The 10,705-nt window shown below is 49.6% G+C and overlaps 1 non-coding gene across 1 annotated transcript; it reads right to left on the minus strand.

Moving 5' to 3' along the window:
* Positions 1-10,406: 10,406 nt before the first annotated feature.
* Positions 10,407-10,479, minus strand: TRNAV-AAC (transfer RNA valine (anticodon AAC)). Its single transcript has one exon. It is a non-coding gene; the product is annotated as a tRNA-Val (tRNA).
* Positions 10,480-10,705: the final 226 nt, after the last annotated feature.

Consider the following 10,705-nt stretch of genomic DNA (forward strand, 5'->3'; position numbering starts at 1 on the left):
TCTGGGTGGCTGGGCAGGGGGTACCCTAGTCAGGTTGGTGGGTTGTGGAGGTTTGGGGTTTTCGGGGGTGGTGGTTCTGATGTGCCCATCCCTGAGGCTATGGGTCCTGGAGGTGGGTATCGCTGGGGGCCTGGTGGCTGCAGAACAGTGGGGGTGGGTGTCTCTTGGGGAGGCGGGACAGAGGGTTAGAGGGAGCCTGGTTCTGTGCCAGGGGCTCTGTCTGTGCTTCCCCCGCTGGTTCCTGGTTTTGTTGCCATACCCTGTTCACAGAGCTGGGGGAGGGGATCCCTGGCACTAGGTGAGGGCATGCCAGGGAAGCAGAGTGATGGGTCGCACTGTAAAGCATCAGGGGGTCACACTGGGCAGAGGAGGGGGGTCCCAGGCAAATGTCAGGGTAGATCGTTCTGGAGGGTGGGGAAGTTCCTAGGCAGGCAGTGAGGGACTGAGTTCCCAGTGGGGGGGGTGTCCCTTGAGGGGGTCCCTGGCTGCTGGGGACTCTTGGTGGGGGGAACCCTTTGGGATTCCCAACCTGGCAATCATGGTGTGGTGGGGGTTCTCTGGCCGGTGGGGCTTTGAGGGGTATCTGGGGTCCCTGGCCAGGGACTCTGGGGGCTGCGTCCCAGGGAATATCTGATGGGATCCTGGCTGGGGGGTGTCTGGGGCCTCTGGCTGGGGGGTCTGGGCTCTGGGTACTAGGGGGTGTCTGGGGGCTGCTGCTAACCATGATCCTTCTCTCTGGTCAACTTGTACCAGAGTCCTGGCTCCTAGTCACCAGGTCACCAAGTCCATTCCCCAGTCACGTGCCCTGTCACTGTGATAACTTTCTGTCCACTTAGCAAACACTGTTAGTGTGAATTCACAGAATTTACTTTTCTCCTCTTTTGAAAACTGCAGGAACTTTCGGTTCCGTTTGGAAAATTTTTGCCCCCAGTCCTTGTCCTAGATCTGCGGGGGTGAGGGAGGTGGGAAGGGAGTCAGCACTGCCACACGATGGTCTTTTCCACAGCGTTCTGAACTCATTCTTTCTGAAATCCGGTGTCATTGAGACCGTTGTTAATCCAGAGTCACTGTATGGAAAGACAAGGAGTGATTCCAGATGGACAGTGGGTCAAATGAGATCAGCCATTCTCCCTGTGAGGAGAGGCTCCCATTAGCTGCTCTCCCCAGAGAGCTAAAGGAGGGAAGCTGCTCATACACTCCGTCCCTCTCTGCTCAGGATATTGGGGTTCAGCTTCCTGGGTCAGATGCTGCAGCCTCCATTGTGATCTGGGAGACCAGGCTTGGCAGCTGCTGCTCCCCCAGTGGGGCCCTGTGCTGGGAAGTGACCTTAATTAAAGCTTCTTCTCTGCCCGGCCCAGGGGATGACTTTCTGCAGCTGGTCCTAGCCCCCTAGGGCAGTCCTAGGCCCTGTTACTACTAAATTCTGAGCCAGAGTCTCCAGGTAACTGAAAGACCTCAGGGAATGTCCTAGGGTCTGGCAAGAAAGTGACTCTGCACAAACAACACCACCTCATTTCTCCTCCCATTAGCGGTTGCCAGGAGGAAATCCAGCCATGGGAGAGCAAAGCCCCCAGGAATGGGACTGTCCCAGCCAGAGGGGCAGGGAGAGAGGACAGGGGAAGGAGAGACTGAAAGGGGCAGTGGGAGAAATGAATGTGGGGGAGAGATTTCCAGCTCTCTAGTCCACCCAGACACATGTATTGCTGCATCCTGGGGCAGAACCACTTTCCAGTGAACAAACCAAGGATCAGACAGAGCAAAAGCCAGTTCCTGACTCCATATTCCCCCTGCTGGGGTGTGGCTGCCGTGGGGTCAGTGTCTGAGGGAATCCCCCAGAGTGACTCCTTTGGTTCTGCTCTTTTCTAGCCTTGTGTTCAGAGAAGGGGTGAGGGGAGAGAGAAGGGAGGTTAAAAATGTGTCTGTGGACTTAGCCTGGCAGGAGGGGCCAGGTCTAAATTGTAATAAACAGATTGAGCATTTCCCAGCATGACAGAATCTACGGTGTCTGTCTGCAGGGAAAGGGCCTGGGGGAATTGTGATGTGAAATTAACTAAAACCGGTTCTGAAACGCCCACAACTGCCCTTCTCCCCCAGACAGGCTGCAGAATGTTTTGCTCCAGCTCATCCCAGCCTGGCGTGGGACAGGGAAGAGAAATGGCTGCAGTGGAGTCAGTCCAGGTAGAGATTATCGGGGGGTTGCTGGTGGGTTCCTGCTGGAGGAAAGGGAGAGCAAATACACCAGAGGTGGGAAGGTTTGCAGAGTCTGGTTTGGAGGTTGGAGCGGGGCAGGAAATTCACAGCGTGGGGAAAGGAGGAGGCCAGGGTGTGGCAGACCTGCTGGGAGTTATTTACTAAGTGGCCTAGATTCTAGGAACAGACCCAGGAGGTTTGGAGGTGGAAATGCCCTAATTTGTGAAGAGAGAAAATAACCCACCTACATGGAGCTAGTCAAACTGACCAGACTCCTAGTGCTGGAGCCTGACCACATTAACCATCAGCTGCTGTGAGATATAAAGGGGACACCCATGAGTCAGGCTTATTGGAGCTGCCTCTCCCTTCATATCCCACTCCTCACAATGAGGAGGGTGTTGGGCATCCTACCAGCGAGCTCTCCCTGGACCCTGCTAGGGGCTCCATCTCCTGTATCAGTCAGTGGCTAGTAGGGGGGTGATGGATATGCTGGGAGAGATAAGGGGCTCTCTCTTCTTCCCCTCACCCTGGCATTTGCTGGATACTCTGAGCCAGGTCGAGGTGGGACTCTCCTGACTATGATCCACGCAGAGCTTCCATTTGATTCACTCTTCTCTGCCACAAATAGTGGGGCAGCAAGTCCTTAGTGTTGGACTCTTACTCTTTCAGGGGCTGGTGACCTTCAAGGAGATGGCTATGTATTTCACCAGGGAAGAGTGGGCTCTGCTGGACCCCACTCAGAGAGCCCTCTACTGGGATGTCATGCAGGAGAACTATGAGACTGTGACCTCGCTGGGTAAGGGTTCCTGTCCCTTCTGTTCTTGGAAGGGGAAATGAAGAGTGAAGGTTCACGCCACCCCCACAATGCCATCTGTACCCTGTCCTGTTTCAGCATCACCCCAATAGGCCAGTGACACACATAATACCAGAGACCCTCCTCTGCTGCAGAACACTTTGGGAACACAGCACAGGAGCCGTATTGCACAGTGTCAAATATCTCCTGTTTGCTCAAGTGAAACTGGGGGTTAGGTCTGGCATAACTGTCCCATACCCCTAATCATTTTTCTTGCCCTTTTCTGAACCTTTTCCAATTCCAATATTTCTATTTTTGAGATGGGGTGACATGTGCATGCAGTATTCAAGATGTAGGTGTATCATGGATTTATTTGCTGTTTTTACAAATATGATCTATGAGATATTCTGTCATATCTATCACTTTCTTAATTATTTCCTACATTGTTCACTTTTTTTCACTGCTGCTGCACATTGAGTGGATGTTTTCAGAGAACTATCCACAGTGACTCCAAGATCACTCTCTTGAGTGGAAACAACTAATTTAGACCCCATCATTTTGTATGTATAGTTGGGATTGTGTTTTCCAATGGGCTGCACTATGTGCTATCCTGTCATCTAGTACTGCTAAGATCCTGGATTCAGTAATATCCCTGCCCTTCCTGTTCCCTTTCTCCACCGAACCCCGCCAGCCCATGCTTCCTGTTCCCAGCTTCCCCAGGATTCTCGCACTGTCTCTGAACCTCTCTGTCAGCAAGAAGCAGTGCCAGGGACACTTGCCCTCTGTCTGGAGTCTTCGATTTCTGGGACATGGATTTACTTTCTCTGTGTTGTAAGAGGCTCTGTCATAATGAGTGTCTGTGATGTTACCCAGAGTACAATCTGGACTGATAAATAGCTGTACCTCAGTCCTCCAGCATGGGGTGCCTTTTCCACTGTTTTCCCGCGAGAACAGCCCCTCTTGGCCAATTAACAGACAGTCTCCAGCATGTAACTCACTCCCAGCTACACAGTATTGAGTGCTGCTAGACAGCCACTCATGAATTACACCTCAGGAGAAAACCAGCAAATTCTCAAGTGCCCAACTTTCCCCCAGAAATGTGCATCTTGCACTGTCCAGCACGCTACTGAACGACCCAAGCTCATATGAAGTCTGTCATTTCATCAGCGGAAAATGACATGCACCAGCTTGTTGTCCCAAACAGAGTTTCCAACACACTTCAATCCACACATACTGGTTAGATGAACAATAAACCAAGCTTGTTAACTACCAAAAACTAAAACTAGGCCCATTCCATGAAAGGGGCACTCCCAGGAGAGACTGTACAAAGGCTGGAACATGAAACACCTTTGTAAACCTGAGACAGCTGCCTTGGGGACAATGACAGGGAGAATCCCCCAAAGTGACTCCTTTGTTTCTGCTCTTCTCTGGCCTCCGATTGTTCCTTCCAACGTGGAGTACTTTGCACTTGTCTCTACTGAATTTGATCCTATTTACTTCAGATCATTTCTCCCGTTTGTCCAGATCATTTTGAATTTTAATCCAATCCTCCAAAGCACTTACAACCCCTCCCAGCTTGGTGTTGTCCGCAAACTTGATACGTGTAAGAGAGAGACTGTTACTGGGAGGGTTTCCCCATGTGTCAGAGGGTTACACCCTGGTGGGAGGGGGCTAGGCCTGTACTGGAATAAGGTCACTCTGTGCTTCACAGTGTGCTAGAACCTAGAATGTGCATTAGCAGGGGAAAAGCTGGGGGGAATCGGCTTGTGGAATGGACAAAAGCCTAGTCTGAATTCTTACACCTTGCCCTTTTCACCCCGGCAGGCCAGAGAATAACATCCATGTTTCGCTGCAGATCATCTCGTCCTCCCAGGGGCAAGGAAATGGCTGCAATGGAGCTGGCTCAGGTAAGAGATTATCAGGGTGGCGGGCTCTGCTTGGAGGTTGAGGAGCAGTAAATGCATAAGAGGGTGGGAATTGCTAGAGGTGGTGGGAAGCAGAAAATATCTCGGGTGGAGAAAGGGAGGGGACAGCATGTGACAAACCTGCTGAGACTTGTGTAGTGTAGGGCGTGATGGGTTGTCACCCCCAGGAGGCAGTTTGTGGAGCTTCTGGGAACTGCTGTGTCCTCTAACCCTCACGCTGAGCTGGCCCTTCTCACACTGCTTTGCTGGAGATTTCGCCAGCCTCTCCAAAGCCTGTTATCACCCAACACAACAGCAGGTGGCGCCATGCAGCCAACTAAGCTACCTGAGTGCGTTACCTAAGCCACTCAAGGACAGATAGAAGACAAGAGCCAATTTCCCACTCCCCAACCTTGCACACTTGCTGTAGTATAAATCCAGAATGATACCATCTTATAGTGCACAGGGATCTCTATAATACAAGCTCATTAATGTAGTTCCCCTTCCCCTCGATATGGGACAGATGTGCACAACAAGCTGAGATTTTCCCCAGACACTTCACTCAAAATACGCTGGTTAAGATAAAGCATCAAACAAGTTTATTAACTGCAGAAAGATAGATTAAGTGATTATAAGTGATAACAAACAGATCAAAGCAGATTATTTAGCAAATAACCAAAACTCAGACTAAGCCTAACATACTAGATGGATAGAATTTGAATTAGCAATTTCTCACCCTGACTGATGGTACAAGCAGTCCCCCAAGTTTTCATACACAAGCTAGAAATCTCTTGATCCTGGGAGCAGCACTTCCCCCACATCCGTTTTTGTTTCTCAAGTGTTTCGAGAAGTTCTCTTGTGTGGAGAATGAGGCCAAGAGATGATGTCACACCCCACCTTATGTAGCTTTTCCATATGGTGGGAACCTTTTGTTCCAAACTCAGTTCCTAGTCCAGTTTGTGGAAAAATACAGGTACTAAAATGGAGTTTAGTGTTATGTGGTCTGGTCACAGGCCCTGCTGAGTCATAGTAGCCATGACTCATAGGCTGGCTGAAACATTCACAGGAAGGCTAAGCTCTTCCACAGTCCATTGTCTTTGTTGAGCCATCAGCACTGTCTGGCTTCTTCATTGTTGTACCTGAAAGGCTCATTGTGGGTGTTACCCAGAGTAAGCACATTTGAAATACAGATACAGAGTCAATATCCATAACTTCAGATACGAACATGATATGTGCACACAAATAGGATAATCATATTCAGCAAATCAGAACTTTTCCAGTGACACCACACATGATGCATCTTCTACAAAATACATCATAATTATGTCCTAATCATATTATAATCATACCACTATGATGAATATGGGGGTGTAGTGTCAGATAGGTCCTAATTTCAAGGCACAGGAGTTGGGAATGGAACTTCCCCTCTTTGAGGAACAGGAAATAACCCTCCAGCCAGGGCTGGGACAACTTCCCAGACTCTCAGCGATGGAGCCTGAATCTACTGACATTTCACTAATTACCACCAACCCCAATCTTTGTGGCAACTGTAAACTTTATCAGTGATGATTTTGTACTCTCTTCTAAGTCATGGATAAGAATGTTAAATAGCACAGGGCCAAGAACCAATCCCTGCAGGAACCTGCTAGAAAGAAATCCACTCGATCATGGTTCCCCATTTACTATCAGAGTTTTTAATCTATTTAATGTATGCCGTGTTTATTTTGTATCATTCTAGTTTTTTTTAGTAAAAATATTGTGCTAATCAAGTCATGCCCCTTACGGAAGTTTAGGTGTATTACATCAATACTATTAGCTGCAACCAAACTTTTGATCTCATCCAATAAGGATATCCCGTTAGTTTGATAGGCTCTATTTTCTCTAAACCTTTGTTAATGGGCACTACAATTCTGACCTTCTAACTTCTATTCTTTATGATTGACTTCCCCTTTCTTCCATATATTTTATTTGGAGAGTGCTTGGATTCCTACCAGGGAGCCACTATCAGGGTCCAGAGACAGCCCCATCTCCTATATTAAGCTCTGGCTAGTAGCTATGTGATAAATGTGAAGACCCTGCTTCTGTCTGTCAGATGGGAGACACAAAGGTTCTCTCTTTCTACCCTCTGATGCCTCCTGGCTGCTGTAAGCAAGGTGGGGTGGGACTCTGTTAACATGTGCCTCCCGGAGCTTCCATTTCCCTGGTGCTGCTGTTCCGTGAATAGTGGGGTTGTGAGTGGGTCAGCAGGTACTGAGTATTGGACTCCTGCTCTTTCAGGGGCCGGTGACCTTCGAGGAGGTGGCTGTGTATTTCTCCAGGGAAGAGGGGACTCTGCTGGACCCCACTCAGAGAGCCCTCTGCAGAGATGTCATGCAGGGGAACTCTGAGACGATGGTCTTGCTGGGTAAGGATTCCTGTCCCTTCTGTTCTTGGAAGGGGAAATGAAGAGTGAAGGTTCATGCCACCCCCACAATGCCATCTGTACCCTGTCCTGTTTCAGCATCACCCCAATAGGCCAGTAACATACATACTACCAGAGACCCTCCTCTGCTGCAGAACACTTTGGGAACAGAGCACAGGAGCAGCATCACACAATGTCAAATATCTCCTCTTTACTCAAGTAAAACTGGGGTTAGGTCCAGCATAATGAACAGAAGCTTCCTACCCCCAGCCTTCTCTCAAACCCTGTGCCTTCTCTGCCCAAACCAGAATGTGCTTGGGGTGTAACAAGCAGGCGGCTGGAGTCAGAGCTGCCAGTCCAGGGTTACTTATCATACAGACACTCAGTGCGTCCTTGAACGCTGGCTGGGAGTATCCAGACAGGGGAGCTCCAGCAGCAGAACACTGAATCTCACCCAGGATTACAGATGACACAACTCCTCGCTGATCTAGATTGCACCCCAGCATGTGAAAATGGCCTAGGTTGGTAGTGACATTTCTTGAGACATGGAGAGTCTTGCTCCCATATCACCAGGTGTAATAAAAATAACAGGAAAGGCCAAATATGGAAAACTGATTGTTCAGCTTGCTTTTGACCTGCATCATATTTTGCAGTATATTCCAAATAAGGAAATTAACGTGCAACGTATGTGTCATTGTTTGTGGTTTTAAGCTGTAAAAGGCTTGTGTGATTTTTAGCTCAGGAACAGTATTCCAGTAGCTGTCGCCCCCTGCGTGCTTGTAACCAAGAAAAGAGCCTCAGGCTGAGCTGATTCAAATATTAATCCTGTGGTCGTTTTCCACAACAGCCTCAATAGGTCCCTGTGATGGAATGTAAGGCTACATCTAGACTACCCACCGTATCGGCGGGTTAAAATCGATTGCTCGGGGATCGATATATGGCGTCTCATCTAGACGCCATATATCGATCCCCGAGCGCGCTTATATCGATTCCGGAACAACACCAACCCCAATGGAGTTGCTGATTTGACAGGGGGAGCCGCGGACATCGATCCCGCGCGGTGAGGATGGGTGAGTAATACGATCTTAGATATTCGACTTCAGTTACGTTATTCACGTAGCTGGATTTGCGTATCTAAGATCGATTTCCCCCCGTAGTGTAGACCAGCCCTTAATGTCTTCACACCTTCCCCCTGCAGGAGAATGGCTGTTTGACCAGCTGTTTGCCTTGCTGTCTCTGAGGAACTGGTCTGTGGGTGTTCCCCAGAACTGTAACTTTTTCAGTAATATCATACTGTAAAATCTCACAATTTTACATACAGTGTTACTACACATTTTAACAGGAGGATAATATTCAGTAGGTTACGCATTTTCTAATGATACCTCACAAGCCATTTTCCACTAGCAGGGTCTTTTCTGTTCACAGAATTTCTGATAGTTTGATGTCTGCTGGCACTGGATATCACTATTTTGGCATCTCTCTCTCTGTCTCAGTGAGCACCCGCTGTGGTTGTTGAAAGTCTGTGATGGGATCTATGGGATGCAACTGAACAGTGGGACCCCTGATCCCTTTGTCCCACCACCTGGGCTCCCTCTCACACATGTGATGCTGAGACAAGCTGTGAATCTCTGGCAGATATTGCACTTACACAGACATCCGTAGGTAGGGACACAGCCAACTGAATTACATGAATGCTTCTGCAGCCACTCATAACACTAATGATAGAAACTCGCCCCCCCTACAGCTCTGCAGCCTTGCACCCCTGGATCATACCATCTTGCCTTAATCAGAAGCCTGATCAGTGTGAGTTTATTACACAGGGTCCACCCCTCCCTCACTGTGAATAGTACATGAACCAGCCTTGTAATGGAGCTGAGATTTCCCAAGAACTTCAAGCAAAATACACCAGTTTAAGTAGAGCATAAAACAGATTATTAACTACAGAAAGATGGAGTTTTAAGGATTATAAGTGGTAGGAATAAAAGATCAAAGTAAATTACCATGGAAATTAAAGATAAATTCACAATCTAAACTTTACACCTTATTACACTTGGGCGTAGTTCAGTTATGCACACAGGAAGGCTTAATGCTCGAGCTGCTGCACATGCTGGGCAGGCTTAAGGTCGGGCTCCCCATGGCAGGAGAGAAGAAGACTCGGCCCCTGGAGGGGCAGGCTGGGGCTTCCTGGATCCCATTTAATCACAGCCAGCGCCCTGCCCCCACTCCCAAGTCATCCATGGCGCCCCCAGGTCGGCCAGAATGGAGCAGCAGTTTTCACTGCACTACGTCCACTTATGGCTTACAGGCAACTCCCAGACTCACCACAGTCCACCATCTCGGCCAGAAAGGAGCCCACTCAGCCTCACCATTGCTGCTTTTCCTTCCCCCCAGAACCCCGCTTCTCCTGGGCTGCAAGTAGCCATCCCTGGGATGCCAACAGGCAGCCACAGGGGTCTGTCTCTCAGCAGCCAACCGCACCTCCATGGGTTCAGCCCTCAGAAGGGCAGGTGGGGGTTTCCTGGATCCCAGTTGCTCACAGCCAGCCCAGCCTCCACCTCTAAAACCATCAGTCATGCCCCCAGGTTGGCCATAAAGGAGCCGCCATTCTCCACTTGGACTCAGCTTTGCTTGTTTTCCTTTCACCCAGAACCTCCCTTCTTCTCCTGGGCTGCAAGTAGCCACTCCTGGGAAGCCAAGAGGCAGGCACAGGATTCTACCTCCCAGCAGCCAACCACACCTCCCCAGGCTTTGCAGAATGAAGGGTGGTGCTCTACTAACCCCACTTAGCCGCACAGCTTCTTCCCTGCCTTCCTCAGCTCAACTTTCCTCTATTGCCCCATTCCTGCCTCACTTCCTCCTTTGGCCAGTCATGCAAAGGAGCCCAGCAGGAAGTGAGAGCCTCTATAGGCCAACCTCCAAGAGCAGAGGTGGCCAAGCCACAAGCCTCCAAATGGTGACTGGCCTAACTACTCTAGGTTCTCCAGCCTGACACCAAGGTGCTTTCTCCACTGCTGTCAGCACACTCTGTCATGCAGGGGTTGGAGTTATCCCAGGGACAGGCCAATAGGAGGAGTGCCCTTTCTGAATAACAAGGGGATCTGCGAAAAGGAAGCCAGCATGTTTCTGCCTGGTTTTGAACCAGGGATCTTTTGCGTGTTAGGCAAATGTGATCACCACTACACTACAGAAACTCCACCTACTGGGCTGTTGCTCTCTCTGGCACAGACCGATGGACAAATCTAGAGAATGTGGTGGTAGCCCCTCGATAGGTCAGCTGGCAGGGCAGAGGACTGGAGCCAGCACTCAGGAAGTCGTCCTTACCTCGCCCGTGTGACTCCAGCTTGAGGGAGAGCTTCTTTTTCTTCTCCTTGCTGACAAAGAGCAAGAGAAGAATGAAAGGTCAGGTGGGCCAACTCG

Source organism: Gopherus flavomarginatus, unplaced genomic scaffold (genome assembly GCF_025201925.1).
Source record: "Gopherus flavomarginatus isolate rGopFla2 unplaced genomic scaffold, rGopFla2.mat.asm mat_scaffold_34_arrow_ctg1, whole genome shotgun sequence".
Classification (NCBI taxonomy): domain Eukaryota; kingdom Metazoa; phylum Chordata; order Testudines; family Testudinidae; genus Gopherus; species Gopherus flavomarginatus.